Genomic DNA, 26225 nt, shown 5'->3' with positions numbered 1-26225 from the left:
TTTTAAAATATACAGATACGCTACGCACCACGAATTCATGATGCAAGACACTATTACATAATACACGATGTACTATTGAATGTAATAGAAAAATTTGGAGCATAAGATATAAAATAACATAATAATAAATGTACAGAATTTTGAATACAATACAAAAATTTTAAATATTTTCAAATACACAGGTTTTGCAAATATACATTCAAATAGTTCATGCGTAAATATAGTTCATATTTCAAAATGTACATGTATATAGTTCAAATAGTTCACAAGCGAAGTTCAAGTAGTTCTAATAAAGAGTTCAGATAGTTTAGATATATAAAAAAAATCGAATTTTCTAAAATATAAATAGTTCTAATGTTTAAATAAACTGCAGTTTATCATACTGTTCAGAGTTTATCTGTAAAATAAAGTTCGGATAATTCAAAGATAATGAATGACTCTTAGTCAGTAGATCAAAGTATGTGGTATGTTACTAGTTCATAATTGTAAACGCTTAAAAAGCTCCTAACAAAATACAAGAGTTCGTAATTGGTGGTAAATATAGAAAGTAAAATAGTATCTCATGAAAGGTTCAAATGATTGGTAGATTCCATGAAATCTGTTAGAATATTTGTAAAATTTTAAAATGAAGGAGATGTAGTACAGCTGTGTTATGCTTGAACATCCAGCACTTGATTTGATAACACATCAATATTACGATGATAAAGTTTTCATAAGATATGTTTGGCAGAGGTCCTGCAAGGTGTTTTTGGCGAATCATGAATTTGCAGGAAGCTTGGTTATTGGAAGATGGAATTGCGATGTGGGAGTTTTCAGTTAGTGCATAAGCAGCAATGATCAGTATGAGAAATGCCATGCTTTGCGAAGTAAGCAGGCAATGGGCCATGTCCAGAAATGTAACGAACCAAATGTGGATTGACAATAAACTTAAGGTGTTTCAGCACAAATCGGTTACAAAGTACACCTAGACGCTGGAAAATTTCATACCACTGCATGGTCGAAAAGGCTTTCCTGGCGCAGCACTGATGACACAAAACGCAAGAAAGACAATGAACAGGAACAAAGAAAGAACGTAAACCACGATGCAGGCCTTACATCTCCGCATGGAAGATCTGTATAACGAATGGAAGATGAATGACACACTGTTCCTGCATCACGATTTCGAACACCTTCTTTGACGACGTCCGTTGTCTGTTTTTGCTCTTATTTCTTGTTTTCTGCTGTACTGAGTATAAAAAACAAGTTTTCTCGGCCTGTCTGTGTCCTTCCTCTAGCACATAACTGCTGCACTTCAACCGTTCATTCTGTAAAGGAAAGGGTTCGTTTCCGTTTGCTCTATCATCTTTTAAGGTTTATTGCATAAGTTTAAAAACACCCTTCATAAACATGATACAGATGTTTAAGCACGTAAATACGAAACAAAAGTATACAAAGGCACTTCTAATATAGAAAGTATAGAATGTATGAGAAAGTACAATACAACGCCAATTACCTGAACTCCGACTATCCGAATCGCTTTCAGAATTTAAGGAAAAAATGAAGACGGAAACGTAGTGTTGGACAATCAACGATTTCGGAAATTAAAAGAACCAAACCTACGCTTTTAAACTTTATGTCACTGATTGAAAACGAAGACGGAAGTTCTTCAAGAAAATCGATGCAGCAACAGATAAAAATTTGGAGGATGTTTTCAAGTGGTTTCTATGGGAAATCCAAATAAAGCTATTACATTTTTGTTGCCTTTTGCACAACCTATTTGTGCGAACAAGGATTTTCTAAATTAAATACAGAACAAAATAAAAAATGGAACCTAATTTGCGGATAAAATTAAGTGAATCAAGGTCAGACATAAAAAAAAAAAAATTGATCTCTTTTAACCCTTTGAGGCACAGGGTGTCCTGTCTGGACACACCTCAAAATTTCCTTCTGTACGCACAGAAAAATTGAATGAAAAACGATTTATAGGTTACTCTGAACTTTCTTTATTTATAGTAGATGGCAGCTCAACACAAACCAATCCATACATTTTAGCCATGTTTAGTTTTTTAAGACCCTCATTTTTCAAAGAAATCTTCCATATTTTTTTAGGGTATAAAAGGCATTGTTTAAAAAGAAATTTCTATGTTATGTTTTTGGCTGTAGACTAATCTCCTTATTCTATATTAGTTTTAAATTTTTACCTTGAAATCTTGCCTAAAATCAAACGCCGAAACCTTGGTGTGCCAAGACCGGGCTCACCGATCATCTAGGACAACTGAGAGTCTGTATTCTTCGTTTCTCCGCCTCTCATCGATCAGTTTATTGACAATAATGCTGGTTTCAGCACTCTTTTCGAAGCTCTATTCAATCAGTGTGCCACTTTGGGCACACCCACAGAATTAAAATGACAAGTGCTATCTTCACAAAATTTTACTTGTGTACTCCTCTAGGCCTAATTAGATTGCCTACCTTTTTTTTTTTTTTTTTTTTTTTTTTTTTTGAGTCGAAACTACAACTTTAAAAGGTAGCGTGCCAGAAAGGGTTAAACGGGCCCAAATTTTAGAATTTAAGTATTCTAACTTACATTTTGATGATTAAAATGGTAACCAATTTTTAATCTAATATTTTTATGTGTGCATATTTTAATACAAATAGGCAACAGGTTGTGCAAATGGCAATATATATTTTTTAATATTTGAGAAACTGAAAAATAATCATTTTAAAATGTAGTGGTGGTACTAAAGTTTTTCAATTTTTGTTTAGATGGTACGCATCAGTCAAAAGGTTGAGAACCGCTGGTATAGCACATATTTATGGTTGTCACTACATGTACACCGGTTTTTAGCTTTGATGAAGTGTAAGAGCGGTATTATGTAATTAATTGAAGAGTGCGTAGAACAATTTCTTCTGTAAAAAATCCATATCCGAATAGGGTCCGGTCCCAACTGATTCGGTTAACTGGAGTTCTACTGTAGAGAAAAAGCACATTTTCTGTATTTTTCACTTTTTTAACAAAATTTAATTTGACGTAAATATCTGTAGGAAATTTTGTATTCAAATATGTTGTTAAGTAGTTGAACGTGCTACACGTGATGTACTGCATATCAAACATAAGTACTTGCATATCTTACGGTTGGATTTCGTGATTTTTAACAATCAAAATCTGATGTATACACCAAATGACTTCCTTGTACGGTATATTAAATTATACGCATTTTTTCTTGCATTTCATTTTAACTTATTGGATTAAATTAAATCTACTTCGCCGACAGCGCATAAACCACAATAGAATAAATGCATTCTTTAAAATTCACTCTAGTATTTGTTTACCATAGCGACACTCTGGCGCTAGATTCACTTAACAGTATTATATTTCGTTCATATTATAACTCAGAATGCACAAAATTTATATCATTTTAAGAATAGAATTATTTAATCGTTGCCACATGTTTTATTCAAATACTATAATAAAGCTAGAATGATGTATAAAAGAAATTAAGCAAACAAAACAAAAAAAGAAACAGTTTTTCACAGACGATTGAGTATTTCTGATTCAATTAATTCAGTTCTCACGAAAAAATACATAAAAACTCAAAATATCTATATTAAAAATTACAAAGTAAATCTTAAACACTTATTTCCTCGAAAAAATTCCAGAAAGGATTAAGCATGATTTAATTCGCAATAATAAATGAAGGCGTTATCTTTGTTGTTGCGAAGCTAAATTTCTCTCGATTGGCAATAAATCTACAAGTCTGCTGTTTCAAATGTAATCTATCAATGGCCGCCGTCACAAAAAAGGCTTAGCGGCACTTAAACAACTTTAAAATTATTGATAATTCTAAAAATATTGGCCACAGATTTACTAAAGGCATAAAAACTTAACCGGATGATAAAAACAACATAATTCAACCATTTTTTTAAAGCAAAAAATGTACAATTTACAAACATATAAGAGTAAAGAAACTCAGATCACTGATCCCGGTAACAGAGTGGATATATATATAAATATATTTATATAAGTTTGGTGAGGCCGATTGCAACCAAAATACGAGGTGCACATCTACACGTTATAGCAGTCCTATATACAAAATTTCAACATTCTGAGGCTACTCGTTTTTGAGTTATGCGAGATACGTACGTACGCACGTACGTACATACGTTCGTACAGACGCTACGAAAAATTCTGTTCAGAATTAATTTTAAAGCAGTTTTATAATTTTTTTTGGAGGAAACGAGTCTTTTATTGTGTCCTTACGTACAGATATCACGCAAAAACATCGTTAAATTGCATTCGATAGCGGTCAAAATGGATATTTTCGTTGAAATATGCTGCCTGAAACTTTTCGCGATTACAATACTCCCTTTTTACTTCGCACAAGGAAGTAAAAATGATTAAAGCTAAAAAAAGAACAGACTTACTTAATGGCTAAATATTTTCAGAAATCAGCTTAAAAATTTGACGGTATAAGAGTAAAGGGTAATACTCGACAGGAGAGTGAAATTTTCTTTCCTGCTTCTAACCCTTCTTATGAATTAGAAGAATACGAAGAACATTACAAAGAATTTTATTGTGCTGTTTGTAAATAAAAAAATAGTTTTCAAAAGGCTAGTTTTCTAAAAGTATTATTTATTAATATTTTTTTAATTACTACATAACTTGCGTAGTATTTTATTTAAAACTATGCACTCCCCCTTTTTCTTCTCTCACTCACGTTAGTTTTAGATTAGCTCCATAGATGGCAGCACTAGCGGTAATTTTTGAAGGAGCGGGTATATATTATAATATTTCAAACACATTAAAAAAAAAAATAAATAAATAAATAAAAATCGGCGTGTATAACAAAATGCTTTAAGAGGGCAGTACGCCTTTAACAAGCCTAAAATGTTCAAAATTTGACCAATGTTTCTCATTAAAAAAATAATTTTTCAGTCGAATGCATCAAATTTTCCGAATATGTAGACTTTTTATTGATAATACAAAATAAAATAATGAGAAAAATTTAATATTTACGTATTTAAAAATTATCTTAATAGGTAGTTTCCATTTTTCGAAAATTTAACCTTTCATTGCGCGCAGGATATTTAATTTTATATTTGCTATATATTACTAAATTTAATGCTAAATTTTAAAAAAAAGTTTATAATTTTCTTCTATTACATATTATTTATTTAAAAATTTTTATTCTTAAATTTTATAATACAGAAATAAAAATTAATTTTGTTTAATATTTACTTTTAATAAGGACATATAATTTTAAACTTACTGTACTTAGTTCTTGAAAAATATTTAGTACATGTAACTATGACTATTTACTAATACAGTAATAAATTTTAAAATATGACGTTTTGTATACTTACTCAGATACTTGTTTTTTTTAAGACTTACGCAGATATCTTTGGGGAAGGGGAAACTATAGAAAATGCCAATAAAGACAATTTCTTTAAAATTAAAGATAATAAAATAATTGTGTTTAAATTAAGATATTTTATTAACTTAATATTAAGGTAATAAATTGTTTTAAAAGTGCAACAAGGAAATTTAAAAATTTAAAAAATTTATTAATCGTCATAATATAAAATGCTAGGCCAAAAAATTAAAAAGGAAAATTCTCGAGTAAGAGAAAAAAAAAAAAAAAGTTTAAACAGATGTATTCTGTAAGCAATTTGCGGAATTAATAGTTAAGTACTTTTATATCATACTACATAGTCTAAAAGCTACACAACCAGCAGATCTGATACAGAGAAATACGAAATGGCCAAGATTATTCAATTCTGTGTTTTTTTTATTGTAAATCTACATTAAATTATGCTTTTGGTCTATCTTTACAGCGCAAGATCCAAAAATCTTTAAAAAATGTAAAATTTCTCACCAATTTCTTGGCCATAAAAGAAATGTTTCGTGCAATACAGCAAAAAGCATTCTTTGCTTCCGAATAAAGTTATCCTTTCTCAATTAACTTTTATTTTTGATGCCTCACAATTATAAGAAACTGTGTCCTCTAATTTGCACATCATTTTTACTAATTCAAGCTTTTGTAAGAAGAAAGAAAAGTTTTGTCTATGAGTGCCTATCTTGGACAATCCTCTTCATAGTTTCATCTGTAAGGAAATCTGTGCATCTCAAAAAATGCGCAGTTTTTTCCTACAGTTAAGTTTTCCTACAGTTTAATTGTTCTTCTTACTAAAGCAGATTACTAGTGGGGCAGCTGCCAACCGATAAAGTCGCTGAACACTGGTAGTTTCGACCTGGGTTAAATTCCAAGCCAAAGCGGGCTGGCTGCATGGGCGTTTTTGAGGTTTTCTTCATGTACGAGTCAGTTTTCCTTAGAAAGTCCTCCACGAAGGCATCCCTAAGGCAAATAGCGCTGGCGTGCTTTGCCGTAATTCAATAAACCAAAATATATTACTAGTGTTTCGTTCGCTTTTCTATCATTAGCATTGTTGTAAGCAGTCGTTCTCTTATGCAAAGGATATCTGGCATTTGTATGCTTAAATATCTCTACAGTATTTCGAATCTGAGTATTCAGTTAAACCACTAATTTACCAAGATGTCATAAAATGGGAGCTCTTTTTGTCCCACATTCTGAATGGGCTGCAGAGTATGAAAAAAGACAATATTTTGCTTTATTGACAGAAGTACTAATTGCGATAAGTTAGCCCCCATTCACGTTTCATCGGAAATTTTTATGTTATCTGTTACATCATTAAAAGAAAAATTGAAAAACTTTGAATATTCCAGGGAATATTTTTATTTCCCAGGAATAAAAAAATCGACATGAACTTACAAAATTCTCAAGGATTAAAGCACAACTTCCCTCGGAAAAGACCTCAGCATGAAACACCGCTGGAGTTTCAAATACAAATAGTTAAGTTAATGACTTAGTTAAAACATCGTCCTTCATATTTGTGTCGAAGAAGACTGAATTTTGTTAACTTTACCTTTAGAAGAAGGAAGACAAGTATTTTTGCATAAAATTGATCAGAATATCGTTAGTAACAGGATCATGCATTAGGTTTAGTCTTTTCATTTTATGATCTCTAACGACCATTTCAGTTACCGTGTAAAATGCAAAACCAATGTTGCCTTGTTGCTGCTTTTAACATTGAAATGAAGGCTATTCCTTATAGCAGATTTTTCTTAAATAAATATAAATAAAAATTATATTGTCTTGCTTGGATCCGTAACGAACCTGTTAACGCAGCGGTTCTCAAACTTGCTTTTTCGCATACCCATCAACAAGACTATCAACTTCTTCCACCAGAATCTATGAACTCCAGTCCTCCATCAAGTCTCGGATGTTCTCTCTATTGTATTGTTTTAATGCAATAAACTTAATAAACTGCCAGGATAAGGTAAAAATATTTTGAAGTTGTTCTTTTCTATCAGAGAATGATAATTTTGAGACTATTTAAAGAAATCATCTGAAGATGGATCCTAAATCCAGTTGTCCTACTCACTTTGTATGGGTAATTAAATCTGAGATGATTCGAAAATCGTAAATTGTCTCAGCTATTTTGGAGTTTTTTCAGTGTTCTATCCCCAAAGTCTTATTTGATCGCAGAAACAATTTTGCCAGACATTTTGATAACAGTTGCGGAACTATTACATAATTCTAAATTGAGTTTATTTATTTTTCAAGAACTGTGAGACAAGATTTGTTTTCGAAGCTCAAAGCTTACCTGAAATTGGATAGTCTGCAAATGAATGTTTGGTATTGGACGCCAAATCACAGTTATCCAGGGGGAGCTTCCTTTTTGTGCGAAGATCTATAATGTAACGAGGTAAGGGCAGTATTTACGATTTAAATTTAATCAGAAACTCGACGATACAAAAGTAATAGTTACTATTTGCTAAATATTTGTTTTTGGAATTTAATTCCCAATCTGAGTGATTGAATAGGAACAGTGTTTTGTCATTTAGTAAAGGTACTTAATTTTTCTTTAAAGTTGATTTAGAATTTAGAAACAAAGCGATTTAAAAGAAATAAATGCACATTCTCTTCAGCTATTATTGATTACTAATTGGACCCATGAAATTACATTAGCTGAATTTATTAAAATCATCTATGCGTAGAAAGAAGGATGTCGTTTGTTTGTGTGTGTGTGTGTGTGTGCAATTAATGAAAATTACATTTTATTCCCATCCTGATGCAATTTTTCACACTTGACCTTCGAAACAAGAGGATGGTCATTGTTTACATAAGATTAAAAAGAACTACCCCTCGGGTCCCCACTCAGGCATATATTACGATGTTGCACTCACGTTACTCATCTTAGGTTCAAGTCGCCGTTGTTGCGTTCCTGCTATTAGTGGAAGGAACACATACTAAGCAAGGAATTTATAATTAAACAACTTTTTTTTTTTTTTTTTTTTTTTTTTTGCAAAAAATTTAATATTTTTTCACAGTTTGAATTTTGAAATCACATCACGTTAGGTTCACGTTGCCGTTAGTGCGTTCCCGCTTTTAGTGCTCACAAAAACAGTTCGACAGCGCCGTGTTCCTTTACTCTTAGTTTAATTTATTTAATTAAGGCAAAGCACTCGAGGGCTATCTGCATAAGGGGAGGGATGCCTTCGTGGATTGCTTTCTAAAGGAATCTGGCTCATACACTCGGTATGCATGGGGAAAAGCACGAAAACGCCCATGCAGCCAGCCCGTTCGCTGGGATTCGAACACCGAACCGAACTACCAGTGTTCAGCTACTTAACCGCTCGGCCACTGGGTGGGCTCATCTGCTCTTAAAGCCATGTAGATCTTTACAAAACATTGCAGAAATGTTAAAGCGGAGCCTAAGTGCGCTCTTTAACAATTTTTTGCGAATATTTCGAAAACGGTGAAGAAATCGGCCAAACTAAACAGTGATTTTTCGAAAGCTCGTATTCGAAAAAAGACATAACCTATTATAAAGCAGTACGGGTTCTTACAAGAACCGCTACGTGGCTCTAGGTTGCTTCTGCAATGTCCTACGGTTTTATTTGAGCTTGGAATTTTTTTTTTTTTCAGAATTCACTTTGAAATCAATCATTGTCAAATCACTGCACACCTAATATTTCGAAAAAACTATTCTCAATCTCCCTGAATGAAACTTCTTCAATCTGCGTAAATCCCTGGCAAAGTCGAATACTTCAGCTATTTTCACATGAAAAAGAACACTTTACGTTTAACGATTAAAAAATAAATAAGTAACAAAGGGTAATTTAAAAAAAAACTCCACCCTGAAACTGATTTCAATGCTACAGTTGTAAAGAAAGGGTGTTTCACTGTTGTCTTGATAATTCTCTCAATACTGAAAATATAGTTAATATAGTTAGCTGCTAATTTCTTTAACAATAGGTGGTGAGAGAGTGGACAAAGGAATCGCTATGAACAAAGCGTAAAGATCTGAATAATACGACGCGTGGGAGATACTTGTTACTACTAAGCACTTTGCCTTCGCATACATTTCTGAGAATTACGGTTACCTCTGGAATTCTCTCAATTCCCTTTGATTTAATAATAATTTTAAAAAAAAAAAAATATTACCCAAAAGCAGCGTTAGTCTTACAACGGCATTTTGCGTCGTTTCACTTGTAGAGACATTAGGTAATTTTTGGAGGCAGAAGAGTTGAAAAATTAGCAACGCCTTCGCCGGGAACCGAACCACTGTCCTCTGAAATACCGGCTCAGTGTGCTGACCACTACACCACGAAGGCACGCTAGGAAGGCGGAGAGTACTTTACACACTCCCTCTTTTAAAGGGCGACTGGGGTTTTTTAGGGGACATAATTGCCAAATCCTGGGTATGGAGAGTCATCATCCACAACCCTTTTAGTTCGGGCGCCACTGTAGAGACATTAGGTAATTTTTGGAGGCAGAAGAGATGAAAAATCAGCAATGCCTTCGCCGGGAATCGAACCACGGACCTCTGAAATACCGGCTCAGTGTGCTGACCATAACACCACGAAGGCAAGCTAGGAAGGCGGGAGAAATACCTTGCACGCTTTCTCCGTTGGTTCACTTTTCAAACTGCCGCCATCAAATATTATCACCTTGTCTTTTACTTAAAGAAATTAAATAATGAAGAATCTGCATTTATATGCAAAAATATTTCGAAAAATATTTTGCATTTATATGCAAAAATGTTTCTCGCATTGTGAAAAAACAATGGTACTTAGAGCCATCCAAATTTAAATAAGAGGCATTCGGAACATGGCCGGGCATTCGGAAGAACGAATTTTGAATTTGTTTTACTATCCACTAACAGCTTTGCTGCCAGCCTTCGTCTGGCTTTTAAATGTACCGGGAAAATGGCTGAAGGAAACACCAACGTTAAATTTAAAAATTGCGTAGAATTTTGCTCTGCAGAACAACTTCATAAAAAAAAGTTATTACGTATAACAAAATTACAATGATATCAGCAATATCCCTTAATACAAATATTAATTATCGTAATAAATAAATTAACCAACTTCCCTTTGCAAAATCTTAAGAACTCAAATGGTATAAAGGAGGTTGAGAACTTTCTTTCCTAAAAAAATAACTCAAAACTTTTCAATATCTTAAAAAAAGTGAAATGAACAGTAAATACCATAAAAGAATACAAAAAACAAAAAATTCTGAAAAGCAAAGTATAATTAATGATACTTTATCTTATATTTGCAAGAGAAAAAATTACAATGAAATAAGCTATATCCCTTAATACAAATATTAATTAACCTAATAAAAAATTAACCAACTTCCCGTTGAAGGAAAAAAAATCATGCAAAACTTTTCAATATCTTACAAACAGAGAAATAAGCAAAAATAACATGAAAGCAACTCAAAGAACATAAAATTCCGCGCAGAAGTTTACTCTACAGAACAACTTTATCAAAAAAAAAAAAAAAAAAAAAAAAAAAGTTAAATTTTATTATATATATATATATATATATAATAAAATTTAACTTTATATATATATATATATATATATATACAGAAATGACAATGAAATAGGCCAATCTCTTAAAAACAGTGACATAAGGAATACGACGAAAAAATTTTGCCAAATCCATATTTCTAAAAAAATGAAACTATTCAAAATGATGGGATTTCATCAAAAATCTATCAACAAAAATAAGACAGGAAAATTGTTGCCAAAATCACATTTTTAAAGATGTGAGAAGTGTACTCGGAAGCTTGATTTAAAACTTTATTAAAAAATACAAAATATTATCATTTTTCCAAAATTCTTTTCATAAAAGCAGTCGCAAGGATGAAAGTTTAATGTGTGCAAAAATCAAAGAAAAATGAACTGTACATTTTTAAAAGTAAACATTTTTAGAAAAAATCCCGTTGAAAAGGTGTTAAGCTCATTTTGTTAAATAAATTCGTATTGAATCGATTTATTGAAACACGAAATTTATTTTAAGTACGTAAAATAGCTAAGTGCCTACGTTTCATGACGATGTGTAAATGGAGTGTGTAGAGTAAAATCTCGCTTTCCTATAGTCCATTATGTCTCAAAATGACGCGATTTCGTCACAAAACATAAAATAAAAAAAATTCGAATTTCGAAAAAATCGCTTCGAGGTGCGCTGGCTCTTGTCTAGATGCACCTATGTACCAAATTTCGTAGCCGTGGGTCTATTAGCTTACGCGCAGCGCGAACGAAAGACACACACACAGACAGACTCTTTCTTTTATTATATGTAGAGATTTCAAATTTTGTAAAGCTTTAGCTAATTTTTGATTATAAAACTCGATGATTTCAGAGCAAGCAATGGCAACACCGTATGGAAAAAAAGACATATTTATCTTCAGAGCGCGAGACTGTGAATTGGAAATTCTAAAGGAATGCTGTTTCTAAATATTTTGTGATATTGCTCATGGATTGAATTATATGTGGTTTAAGTGCAAACAACATGATATTTAAATATATAAAAGGAAGAGTCTGTGTGTGTGTTTTTCGTTCGCGCGTTAGCTAATAGACCCAGGGCTACGGAATTTGGTACATAGGGTGCATCTAAATAACAGCCAGTGCACCACGAAGCGATTTTTTTTTTTTCGAAATTCAAATGAGAATTTTTTATTTTATGTTTTTTGATGAAATCACATCAAATCCATAATTCTCTGTCATTATATCAGCAAGAACGACACTCAGCCATTGTTGCTGATATTCTCACTGTTGCCACTCTGAAAAATGGGGGCGATCATTCAGTGCAGTTTTTAAATTGAATGTTTCTCTTGGATACCGGACGTTTGTTGAGAGAAGGCAACGGGAAGTTGAATGTTAATTTACTGATTAGAATAATTAATATTTGTATTAAGGGATATTGCATATTTCATTGTAATTTTTTTATATGTAATACATTTTTATTGAAATTTGTGGGATTTTTTTTGATAAATTTGTTATGCAGAGTAAAATTCTGTGCAGTTTTAAAATTTAATATTTGATGTTTGTTCCCTTTAGACATTTTTTCCCGGTACATTTATATAAAATCTGAAATCTTTCAGGTTTTCTTTAAATTTTTTTTTTTTTTTTTGTATTTGTAAATGTTTTCTTTTTTACCAAACATTTATTATAAGACTCTGACACTTTCCTTCGTTGCTAATTATTTCTTCCCGTAACCCTAGGCATCATGTACCCCTAGGGCACTCCTACCATAAGTAGCGAACAGTTGCCCTAACACAAAAAGTTGCGCAAAGTTCCTCTTAAGATATGCGCGACTATCATAAAACAGTAAAAGTGTTCCGAAGACGAAAGTGAACCTGCCACTGTCGAAACCGATCCTTCGAGGCAATTAAGATTTGGAGGTGAGCGACCGTAGACATAAGGTAGGGGGGACCGACCCACTTTCGGACTTGCTGCTTTTCCTGGTGCTCGCCTTAAAATAGAATTCACTTTCCTCGCCGACCCGGTCACTCTCACCTGCTTTTATCACCGCCACTTATTACGTGATGTTATTATGGCTCTCGCCCGAGGGAAATGACGCGAGATAGACAGCCAAACATAGCAGCTGTGTGCCGGCGGATCTAGGAATCTGGCCGATACGGCTGTCCGAGTAACGGAGCCATTAGACGCTGTATTTTCATTATGTTATAATGGAACTAAATACTGCAACATTCTCGTAGACTTTTCTTCCGTTCGCGATTATAACAGGCATCATTGTGGTGCAGTTTTAACCAGTTTTTTTCTTTTTTTTTCCTTTCTGTCTCTCAATGCTGTTTTCGATTTGGGTGTGGGCAGTTTTGATTATTAAAATTAGAAAAATGTTGTAAAATAGATAAGAGAGAAAACAAATGTTATTACCTTATTCGTTCAAAAATAAGAGCCGTTTTCTTGCTGTTAATTTTGTTCAGGATAGCGATTCAGAAATAAGAGCCATTTTCTTGCTGTAATTTGTTCAGGATAACGATTTTAAGGAGACTGCCTCAACGTTCGCCTTTTGGGTGTCTATAATTGTCCACAAGTTCTGAAAACCCCACCTCAGTCACCAGCATTAGAGGAGAGAGAGAATTAGAGGTTCGAATTAAACAACATTAAAACAAAAACCGAACTTAAAACAGTAATGAAGGAAGAATGGAGGAACACTGATGCAGATATTACAAAATACTGGTGAACTTTATGCCCAGAACTTTATGCTGTCATAAATTAAATACTGCAGTATATACTACAAAATACTAACCGAAAGAAATAGTACAACATTTACTAGCATGTGTAGATTTCTTTAAAGCGTGTGAAGAATCTGTGAGGTAACATTTCTGTTACGTTTTTAGTATTGAATTTCGAAAAAAAAAAAAAAAAAAAAAAAAAATTAATATGATCATAAAATAATTAATGTAGTTTTGCTACGAGAAATTTATAGATATTGTTTAAAAATTTCATTCTAAAATATCAATTTTTATTCATGAATAAAGCAATATTTCTCAGAAACTCGTAAGTGTACAAACACTTTTGTGAGACACTGTATAAGGATAAAAATACTGAGCTCACTGAGCCGATTAACAGGGTGGGAACGAAAAAGGAAGGTGTACAACTACAATTTATAGCTGTCTCATATACAAGATTTCAACGTTCTACTGCTACTCATTATGTGAGCTACATTCATACGTACAGACGTCACGAAAAAATCCTCTCCTGAATTTAAATCTATTTTACAATCTGTTTCGGGAAAAAAAAAAAAAAAAAAGAGTCCTTTATTCTTCCCGTACGTAGAGTAGAGATGTCGAGCAAAATAAAAATGATCAAATGAATTCGAGAGCGGTCGAAATAGATATTTTCGTTGAAATATGATACCCGAAATATTACGAGATTATAATATTTCCTTTACTTCGTATAAGGAAGTTAAAAATGTGTAACCTTTCGTTTATTTTCAAAAGTAATAATATTTTTTTATTTTAGTCATTTAAATAAACTCAACCGTCTCAAACAAGGATTTGCGCTATACCAAAATGACGAATGTATCTATTTGCCTTTGAACAAATGATTTTGATAAGCAGTTTCACAACGCGCTGCGTTTTCAACAACATACCTAGATCATTATAACAACACGCTTCTTAGCTTTCTCAAAATATTTTAAGATACAAGTTTTTATTTTTGCTATGTTTGTACTTACAGATTATATATATAGTGTGTGTGTGTGTGTGTGTACTTAGCTATTTTGTTTTCAGAGCTCGTAGATTTTCTTCTGAGACCAGAAACATATTTTAGAAGACAATAGCACAACAGCATACGAACTGTTGATACTCCTCTGGTGTTTTCAGATATACGTCTGGTTATTAGCTGATATTCTTCTGTTGATTTTATCCATATAAAAGCAATTTTAGGCGATTTACATTTAACAGCATGAAAAATATTATTTTATTGAATATATTAAAATGCAACTGTCATTTTCGTAATATCATAAAAATATTTTTTCTTGGAAAGAGGAAAGCATAGCCTTAGATCTAAAATTAGTTTGCATGCTCTATTTTTAAAGTCAGAGCTATAAGACTCAAAATAGTTATTTTTGAACGTTTCAAAGTTTTAATTTTTATCACTATCGACCTAAAAATGTAAAACAATCTCTTTTATATTAGCAAAAAATACGAAATCTTTAAAAGCATAACATTCAATCACTTTTTGAACTCGAAAGCAACTCAGAAAACAAAGAGGAACACGAAACTAAACAACTGCATTTACAATTTGCATTTTAATAGCTTTTTAAATGAAGATAGATATTAAGAAAAACATCTTTAATGCACGTTTTAACAATGGCATTGATTAAAAAAAAGTGCAGAAGAGATTTATTTGCTTGCAAACAATGTTTAAGAGAAAAGAAACTTTATTTTAAGACTTGCATTAAATGTCAGTGATTTATCGGGTTCAAAGTATTAAACTGAAATATGCTGGAAGTTAAATTACTATGAATAATGAATAATATCAAATTAAATTAACCACATTTATTCCAAACCAACTTTTTTGCATGACGTCTACAAGATATTTTGTGAAGTAGCAAAAACTAGCTTAATAATAATAAAAATCTGATGCGTACACCACATGACTTCCTTGTACGGAATATTAAATTATATGCATTTTTTTCTTGTATTTCCTTTAAACTTATTAGATTGAATTAAACCTACTTCGCCGACAGTGCATAAATCACAATAGAATAAAGGCATTCTTTAAAATTCACTTTGTTTACCATAGCGACACTCTGCCGCTAGGTTCACTTAACAGTACTATATTTCGTTCATATTATAACTCAGAATGCACAAAATTTATATCATTTAAGGAATTATCTATTCGTTGCCACACGTTCTATTCAAATACTATAATAAAGCTAGAACGATGTATAAAAGAAATTAAGCAAACAAAACAAAAAAGAAACAGTTTTTCACAGACGATTGAGTATTTCTCATTCAATTAATTCAGTTCTCACTTCGCGACAAGGCAAAAATACATAAAAACTCAAAATATCTGTATTAAAAATTACGAAGTAAATCTTAAACACTTATTTCCTCGAAAAAATTCTAGAAAGGATTAAGCATGATTTAATTCGCAATAATAAATGAAGGCGTGATCTTTGTTGTTGCGAAGCTAAGTTTCTTTAGATTGGCAACAAATCCACTATTCTGCTCTTTCAAATGTAAACAAGAAATGGCCGCCATCAAAAAAATTATTAGGCTTAGTGGCACTTAAACAACTTTAAAATTGTTGATAATTCTAAAAATATTGCATGCAGATTTACTAAAGGCATAAAAACCTTAACCGGAAGATAAGAACAACATAATTCGATCATTTTTAAAGCAAAAAATGTACAACTTACAAAGAGTAAAGAAACTGAGATTACCGAGTCGGGTAGCAGAGTGGATATATATATATATAAATATATTTATACACGTTTAGAGCGGCCGATTGCAACCAAAATACGAGGTGCGCATCTACATGTTATAGCAGTCCTATATACAAAATTTCAAAGCTCTGAGGCTACTCGTTTTCGAGTTATGCGAGATACGTACGTACATACGTTTTTACAGACGCCACGAAAAATTCTTTTCAGAATTCATTTTAAAGCAGTTTTATTTTTTTGGAGGAAATGAGTGTTTCTGTCCTTACGTACAGATATCACGGAAATACATCGTTAAAATGTATTCGAAAGAGGTTAAAATGGATATTTTCGTTGAGATATGCTGCCTGAAACTTTTCGCGATTACAATACTTCCTTTTTACTTCGTACAAGGAAGTAAAAATATGAAAGATTTCAGATTTTAAATACTTCCAAAGGAGCGCTTCTTTAAAGTTTATTGTGTTACCTTTATTTATTAAATATCACGTTCTTCGCTCTTAAACCATAAAATTCAGTTCAACAGCCGTATCGCAAAATAATTTTAAAATGAGCATATCTTTAGAATTTCCGATACAGAGTCTTGCGCGTTGGAGATGAAAACCTTTTTTTTCGTACAGCTTTGCCATTGCTCGCTTGGAAATCGTTTAATTTTTTAATCAAAAATTCGTCAAAATTTTGCAAAATATTAAATTGATAATAAAACAAATTTCAAAGAGCTTCCACTTGCAAATATTCTATGGAAGATTATTTTATTCAAATTTTGATGGCTCTAGGTACCGTTGTTTTTTCACAGTGCGAGAAACATACATACATTTATGCAGATTTTTCATTATTTAATTTTTTAAATATAATACAGGGCTATAATATTTGGTAGCAACAATTTCAAAAGTGAAACAAAGCTTGTAGTGAATCAATGCAAAATGCCAAAACGAAATTAATAGTCCTTCTGGGCAGATCGCCCCTTTGGACTAAAAAACCGAAAAGAAATACCAAACCTTAACAAAAGTTAATATTCTTATCCTTAACAAAGTTGGAAAAATTGTCATAGATATGAAAGATACCTGTATAACTCAGTTTATAAACGTTTTTTATTTTGTAAACTTATTTATACTGGTAGGTTTAAAACTTATTAACTTAAATTAGTTTAAAAATAAAATTATAAAAATAAATTTAAAAAAAGTTTGAAAGCTTTCAGATTTTATATTACGCTCGAAGGGACTTTTTTTAACGTTTTGTGCGTTATCTTTATTTATTAAATATCATGTTCTTCGTACTTTTCAATTCAAAAGCAATATTGCAAAATGTTTAAAGGAGCATATCTTTAGAATTTCCGATACAAGTCTCGCGCGCTGGAGATAAGAATGTTTTCTTTCTTCCGTACGGTGTTGCTATTGCTCGCTTTGAAATCGTTGAGTTTCTTAATCAAAAACTCATAAGTGCTTTACGGCCCACCAGCGGCCGAGCGGTAAAGTCGCTGAACATTGGTAGTTCGGTCAGAGGATCGAATTCAGCGAACGGGCTGGCTGCATGAGTGTTTTCGTGATTTTCCTCATGTGTAACGTGTATACGAACCAGTTTCCCTTAGAAAGTCCTCTACGAGGGCATTCCTTCCCTTAGGCAGATAGCTCTCGAGCCTTTGCCATAGTCAAATACACACACACGAGTGCTTTACAAAATAGGAAATAGATAATAAAACAAATTCCAAATTCGGACTTCCAGATATCCATATTGGGGTGGAGACGTACGTTATTCGGAATTGGATGGATCTAGGTACCGTTGTTTTATCAAAATGCAGGAAACACATAGACATTGATGCAGATTCTTTATTATTTAATTTCTTTAAATATAATACAGGGCTCTAATATTTGGTGGCAGGAATTTATAAAAGGATTCACCGTTTACAGTGAATCGACGCAAAATGCCAAAACGAAATTAAATAGCCCTTCTGCGCGAATTGTAAGTAATAAAAAAAAAGCAATTTTTTATTAAAAAGTAATTTTTAAAAGATGAAATTTATCTTTGTATTCGCTATTTTTTTCCAACGAAAATACGTATTTGTTAATGCGAAAATTTCAGGCTGACCGAATTGGTTAATTTCTGATAAACAAGTGATAAAAGTGACGCTATGTGTTGAAGTAAATCTTAAACACTTATTTCCTTGAAAAAATTCCAGAAAGGATTAAGCATGATTTCATTCGCAATAATAAATGAAGACGTTATCTTTGTTGTTGCGAAGCTAAGTTTCTCTAGATCGGCAACAAATCCACTATCCTGCTGTTTCAAATGTAAACAAGCAATGACCGCCATCAAAAATATATATATATATATATATATATATATATATATATATATATATATATATGTAAAATAAAAAAAAATACGATGGCTTTGCTCTTTGCGAACCAGCAACCTTTAATTAATTTTCTGCAATTCAGGATCGTCCCCTAACCCAGTACCTGCTAGAACATTCACGCCTATTACATAACCTCCTCATATAAATGCTGCGTCATAAGTTTTCTACATTTTTCTAGAAGCTACTCTGTTACATAACCATTCATATAAATGCTGAGTCATAAGTTCTCCGAGACAGATGCCTTCTCGCCTTCGTCCTGCTAACGCTTCCGCTATGCTCCTCTTTATTTGTTAGAACGTTATGATGTATTAAAGTTTAAAGTCAGTCGTATCTAATAGTTCAATTACTGAATAAGTTATTTGATTAACTTCATCTGGAAAAAGTCATCTGCTGTAAATTAAAATAAAGATATGCTTGCTGTTAAAAGTGAAAAGTCCTGAGTCGTCATTTTTCTCCGTGATTCAATCAAAGCTTCGTCAACCATCTGCCAGAACGTGTAATGGAATAGCCTCACCATTTGCCCACGATGTGTTGGTATAACTGAAAACATTACACACACACACACACACACATATATATATATATATATATATATATATATATATATTAGGCTTAACGGCACTTAAACAACATTAAAATTATTGATAATTCTAAAAATATTGCATACAGATTTACTAAAGGCATAAAAACCTTAACCGGAAGATAAAAACAACATAAGTCAATCATTTTTAAAGCAAAAAATCTACAATTTACAAACATATAAGAGTAAAGAAACTGAGATCACTGAGCCGGGTAACAGAGTGGATATATATATAAATGTATTTATGTACGTTTGGTGCGGACGATTGCAACCAAAATACGAGGTGCACATCTACATGTTATAGCAGTCCTATATACAAAATTTCAACGTTCTGAGGCTACTCGTTTTTGAGCTAGGAAGTACCATCTGTAATGAGATTTTTAAGTACTGCGATGAGAATTTTATTATTATCAGGGAAAGCAACATGAAAATTAATCTTCTGTAAAATTCATCAGTTATAACTGATATTCTGGGAAAACAAGTGCAGGATTAAAGTACGTGCTATTATTTAGAGTGGCAGATTTTTTAATGTGAGTGAAAAAATGGTTAAACTTTTTTTTTTTTTTTTTTAAGAATAGGTTAAAAGACCTCTGTCGATAAACAGAATTCTTGAACGCTTGAAAAAGATTGAAATGATTTGGAAGAATATGCGTTGGACATGAGAAAAATGAAGAGCTAAGGAAAATGGTTGATTTGCATTAAATAAAAAGCAAGAAATAAAGAAGTATCTATTCATCTTTATCATAAGGTAAAACTGCCTTCAAATCCCGATACATCAAAAAGGGTTATTTTTTTTTTTAAATGACGAGGCGCTCGAGGAATCACGTGCCGTAACTTATGATTTGTGTTTACTAGTTCTTGTTCCTATCAGTCACACTTCATTTGAAACCGCTAATCTACAATGAGTTTCTTTATTTATCACTTTAAGAGGGAGCAGAACTTTCTATTTAAAACTAAAAAAAAAAAAAAAAATCTGAAATGTTTCAGATTTTAAGTTACGTCCAAACGGGCGTTTTTTAACATTTTGTGTGTTACCTTTCTTTATTAAATATCATGTTCCTCGCACTTAAACCATAAGATCCAGTGCAACAGCAATATCGCAAAATAGTTTTAAAACGAGCCTATCTTTAGAATTTCCGATACAGAGACTCACGCGCTGGAGATAAAAATGTTTTTTCTGCACAACGTTGCCATTGCTCGTTTTGAAATCCTTGAGTTTGTTAATCAAAAATTCGTCAAAGTTTTAAAAAATAGGAAATCGATCATAAAACAAATTTCAAATTTCAAATTGGGTCTTCCACATGCTCATATTCGTTGGAGGATTACGTTATTCAAAATTCGATGACTCTATGTACCGTTGTTTTATCACAATACGAGAAATATACATACATTTATGCAGATTTTTCATTATTTAATTTCTTCAAATATAATGCAGGACTCTAACATTTTGTGGCAACAGTTTGAAAAGTGAACCGACATTTATGAGTCCGACGCAAAATGCCAAAACGAAACTAATAGCCCTTCGGGATTCAAATCCCTTTGGACTAAAAAGCAAATTATGAGTTTATATTTATTTATTTATATTTAATTTTATTTATTAATATGCTACAAAGTATTTATGCTGTGTAAGAATTTCCTTACTTTTGTTGTTTTATCAGATAAAATTCCACTCAAATGAGATTAACCATTTTGAGTTTAAACATTATTAGATATCAATATTGACAAAAATGGCAAATATTTGCTTTAATGAGAAATAAAAATCAATATCTCTACTTTATATTTGCATATTAAGCTGAGGGTTTTTAAAATTAAATAAGATAGCTTTAAAAAATATATAGTTCGGAAAAAAATAGCATTTAGTGAAATGTTATTAGGTCAAAGTGAAGTAAAAATTACACATTTATTCTATAAACATCTTTCCTCTAGTAATAGGCACCAATGCTCATTCATTTTTTAAATCAATGAAAAGCATAGCTCTGCTTCAAAGTGGAAAACAGCAAATAATCAAACAGTACAAGGTTAGAAAGGCAGACAGTCTTTGCATAATTTAAATATTGCTTTTTTAAAGACTGGTTTGGTTTATCTGATTATGACAAAGCACTTGAGAGCTATCTATCTTCAAGGGAAGGGTGCTCATCTGATAAGGTAAGGAACTTGTTAAGTGGAGGACTCTATGAGAGCAACTGGCTGGAAAAAAACGCTAAAATCCCATGCAGCCAGCCCGTTCGCTTGGATTCGAAACTAGACAGAACTACCAGTGTTCGCTGGCACACTATTTTGTGAAAATGAACATACGCAGCCACATAAGGGCTGACTTACAATGCAATAATAATTTGCTTACTAGCTAGGATTACCATTAGCACAATGAACACGTATGGTTATCTAGATAAAGGTGGACGTGGCGCTATACCGATTAACCGTATTGGTAGAGGGTTGGTGCCCCCGTCCTCCGTCGCATGTCGCATATTTTGAGAACGAACTAAACAAAGAGGAAAGCATTTGGTTATGGCGGAGTAAATTTAGAAAAACCAGTTCGTACACATGAGTAATTACACCTAATAAAATGTAATCAAAATTTCGTATCACAGATTATTGTCTATTGGATTACAGATTACTGTTTATTTTAGGGTTTATTGGAATAGCAAGTTAGATTTTGTTTACAGATGATCAACCGGAAATGGTACTTTACTTAGAGCTTGTTGCATGGAATTTGTAGGAGATCACGTGCTCAACTGAATTTTATGGTTTGAGTACGTAGAACATGATATTTAATAAATAAAGGTAACACACAAAACTTTAAAAAAACACTCCTTTGGAAGTAATTTAAAGTACCTTAAATTCGCATGAGAATTTTTACAGATGCAATACTGTTTTATATAAGCTACTGGTGAAAAATAAAGTAAAGAATTAAAGAAAAACTTACAGATCTGCTTCCAGATAGTCCCCTAAACATTTCTGCGGGTGCTTGTATCCAGGATACTCTGAAAAATTAATTTCAGTGATTAGAAAACATTATTTAAACATGTATGTTACACAAGCCTATATGGCAGATAAAAGTTAATGTAAAGGGGGGAAATTAAATAAATCTGAAAGGTACTTTAAATTACTTCCAAAGGAGTGTTTTTTTTAAAAGTTTTGTGTGTTACCTTTATTTATTAAATATCATGTTCTACGTACTCAAACCATAAAATTCAGTTGAACAGCAATATCGCAATTTTAAAATGAGCATATCTCATTTTAAAATGTTTTTTCTGTACAACGTTGCCATTGCTCGCTTTGAAATCGTTTACTTTGTTAATCAAAAATTCATTGAAATGTTACAAAATATGAAATAGATAATAAAACATATTCCAAATTGGGGCTTCCAGATACCCATATTCGAGTGAAAGATTACGTTAATGAGAACTAGATGTCTGTCACTACCGTTGTTTTTTCACAGTGCGAGAAACATGCATACATTCATGCAGATTCTTCATTACTTAATTTCGTTAAATATAATGCTGAGCTGTAATACTGGGTTTCAAAAATTTGAAAAGTGAACCGACATTTTATAGTGAACCGACTCAAAATGCCAACACGTATTCAAATAACCCTTCTGCACAAATTGACCCTTTTGGGCTAATAAATAAATGAATAAGAACTGCATAATGAATAAAGACTATTAAATTGAAAAGATTATTAAGAAAACAAAAGCCATTAGATTTTCCATATGGAGGAAACATGGAAAATTAGATGTAGATGGACTCTCCCAGGGATTTGAACTCTAGATATGCCAGTAGCTAGTGAAATGTGCTACAGAGGCTGTTCACACATTTTTTAGACGATGTATATTGTATTCACAAAACTAAATTACATAAAATTCTGTTTTACATGTTCTATTTGACATCCCTTATTCTGAACTATCTTTCGACACCGCAATTTCCAGGATAATAATGCCTTTTGAAGTGGCAGGAGAGGTATTCTATCGCATTCCTCCCGAACAGCTTTCCAGAGTCCTGTTAGGGTTTTGGGACAACGTTTGGATAATGCAGTTTTTAAAAGTCCGAAAGCACAAAAACCTATAGGTGACATATCCGGAGATTGAGTAGGGATATCAGTGAACGGAATGGCCTTGATACCAGTTTGTTGTTCCATTTCCTTTAGGAAATTTACAGTGGATTTTGATGTGTGACTGCTAGCTTTGTCCTGAAGGAGTCTCACAGATGGATGGCACTGTGGGTAAAGCGATGGTGAAAAATTGGCGATAAAATATGTTCCTGATAGTACTTGGAGTTAATCTTGACATTTTTTTGCACTCTCTTTATTTTTAACTTGCCATTATAAGAAAAACCAGCAACAATCATGAATCCCTTAGAACAACTTTCTTTCGAATCTTTGAACCATGTACTTAAATTTTTTTCTCCCCTTTTATGATAATAAATGGCTCTTTTTTTGTTACAATCATTTAAATGCACCCATGCTTCATCTATTGTGACAATTGTTTTCCATTTTTGTTTGGATAAATGTTTCTCGTATAGAATTCTGCAGCGTGGCCTCCGTTGAGCGATATGCTTTGGCAGAAGACGATGCACATTGCGTTTTTTTGCTTTCTTAAGATTAAAATCAACGTTTATCATTTTGTTTACAGTGGATACCGAGCATTTTAATGATTTTGCAACTGTCCTTTGACTAGGGGAATTTTCTTTTAACATTAAACAACGTACCTTTGCAATAGTCCAAGATGTCCGTTTTCTCCTTGGATACTTGTTTGGAATTTTTGTCCCACTTGAGGCACCAATTTGACGTTTGTTTCCTTTCTTGTTGATGATATCACCTATCGACGCTTTAGATATCACAAAACCATGACTCTCACAACGTTTTTGGATAACGGAGTATGCATATTTCTCTTCGGAAAGAGCGTAAATGTAGCCTTCGAACAATTGCTTTGTTAAATTCGCCATTTTTAATAAAATCAGAACTTTCGAGCTACACACGAATATTTTGACTTTTAAAAACATAGTACAATTGCAATTACTTCTTTTGCAGCAAACGAATTTTTATTACCGCTTACCGAAATCGTCTAAAAAATGTGCGAACAGCCTCTGTAGTCCCTTAAGAGTTCGAGATTATTTAACCACTTGCGCTAAATGCGTGCGTGCCACGCACGTCGAGATGCTTTTGTCTCAAACCGCGAGCGACGTGAACACCACGTCGATAGGCATTTATCGCAAAAATGAAAATAACGTGGTGCACACGTTGCCTAACAACGAGATTGTTTATTTCTCGAGTTACAGCTCCAATGACAATGATTAAAAATTGCGGAGCGGCTCTGGATTGCACTCGCAGACGCGGAGCGGCGTAAATAAGACACTTTACCGCTTGTTATATTGTAGCGCACGGCACCGCAACCGTGAAGTTTAATAGTAGGGCAAGTGGTTAAAAGGGATGCGATAATTCTTTACATTCTCTTCATTTGCAGGGTAATTACAAAGAGGCGTAAGACCCAGTCGATCATATCCATTTGCTCTAAATACGAAAGCAAACTGTTGGTAATGTAAGCAAAATTCGTTTCAGTTGCAAGATAACGCGAAAATAAAAGCAAATGATAAGTAAACATGGAAAATTTCGAGCTGGAAAATGGCTAGAAACTACAGAAAAGCATTAAGTAACCTTCCTTCCGCGTTTTTTTCACAATAATAAATTATCACATCTTCTCTGAAGATATTATGTCTCGTCGAAAGAGTCTTTTGACTATTTCTTCAAGAACGAGCACCACAAAATAAATCTTTTCTCACAAAAATTATTTACGAGAATAGCAAGATACACTTATAATAATTCAAAGATGTTGACAGTCGGTAAAAAAGTATGATTATAAAATTTATCGCCTGTACAAGTATTTCCACAACCATTTGTTAATAGACAGGACCCATAATCTTTCCTAAGAAACATCATATACCTTATATGAAATAAACTTTGTTAAGTCTTACAGTCTAAATAACACAAAAAAAGGGAACAGGAAGACAAAAATCAAAGAATATTTCAGTTGCTAATGGTTCAAAGAAAAATACCAGACTTGTACTTCGAACCCAAAATTTAACATTACCTTGTATTTTGGAGCATTGGAAAAGAGGATTATAAGCTGTTTTCTATCTGCTGTCTTCGTGTGTTCGTGTGTAACGGTAGCACACTCGGCGTGTATTCGAGAGGCCCAGGTTCGAGTCTCGAAGAGGGCATTTCACATATCTTGCTTCAAAACAATCCACTGTCTCTACAGGATAAAGAAAGAAGAAAAATTGAATTTTTGTTAGAATATTTACTTCCGCACAGATATGTGATAGAAAAGTAATAATAAATTCTGCATTTTGGTTCTTGCTGACCATACTGAAGCAGAAAGGTTTAATAATGTAGTTTTCTGGTTTACAAGAAAGCCCTAATTTGCGTCCAGTGATAAAATACGTGGTAAGAAAAAGGAAAGTAAGGTGTGCTTGATCTCTTACATAATTCAAGTTGCTTTTATGTGTTGCTTGCTCAATTACATAACTCAAAAGTACACTACCCCCCAAATGTTAAGTAGCAGTTTGTTTTTTGTGTCTAATTTTGAGAATGAAGCAACACAGAAACAAGAAATGTAGAGGACGTATTCACTAAACAGTTCTTTAATGAATGCGACATAAAATGATTCTAAAGTTTAACACCACTATGAATTACAACAAAAAAAATGCACTCTTGGCAAAGAAATCCAGTCTTGGAGAAACGGTATATCACAGTTTATTTTTAAAAAAATGAGGTGGTAACACTATAAAAATGTGTTCTAATAAGGAATGTGTCCACCCCTAGCTGCAATACATTGGCGGCAGCGAAGTTTCGTGCTGTCGATTACGTTGTCGGTCAGTGAATTGGTAAGCAATGACCAGACACGGAGTAATCCTTGTTCAAGCTTATCTAACGACCTTGGAGGAAGACTTAAAGCAACAACCTGTCTCCCAAGGTAGTCCCAAAAATGTTCTATCGGATTCAGGTCTGGGGACTGAGCTGGCTATTCC

At 32.7% G+C, this 26225-nt stretch overlaps 1 long non-coding RNA gene across 1 annotated transcript; it reads right to left on the bottom strand.

Annotated features, from left to right (window-relative positions):
- Nucleotides 1-390: 390 nt before the first annotated feature.
- LOC118191482 (uncharacterized) lies at nt 391-25444 on the bottom strand. The gene is made up of 3 exons (XR_004758605.2): nt 25286-25444; nt 22127-22184; nt 391-1304 (listed from the first exon to the last, which is right to left on the bottom strand). It is a non-coding gene; the product is annotated as an uncharacterized LOC118191482 (long non-coding RNA).
- Between the last annotated feature and the right edge of the window lie 781 nt (nt 25445-26225).

The sequence above is a fragment of the Stegodyphus dumicola genome, chromosome 7, assembly GCF_044657685.1.
Source record: "Stegodyphus dumicola isolate Sdum_Otavi_A_Nest chromosome 7, ASM4465768v1".
Taxonomy (NCBI): Eukaryota; Metazoa; Arthropoda; class Arachnida; order Araneae; family Eresidae; genus Stegodyphus; species Stegodyphus dumicola.
Note: the sequence above shows the minus strand (reverse complement) of the source record. Positions and strands in the feature narration are given on the sequence as shown.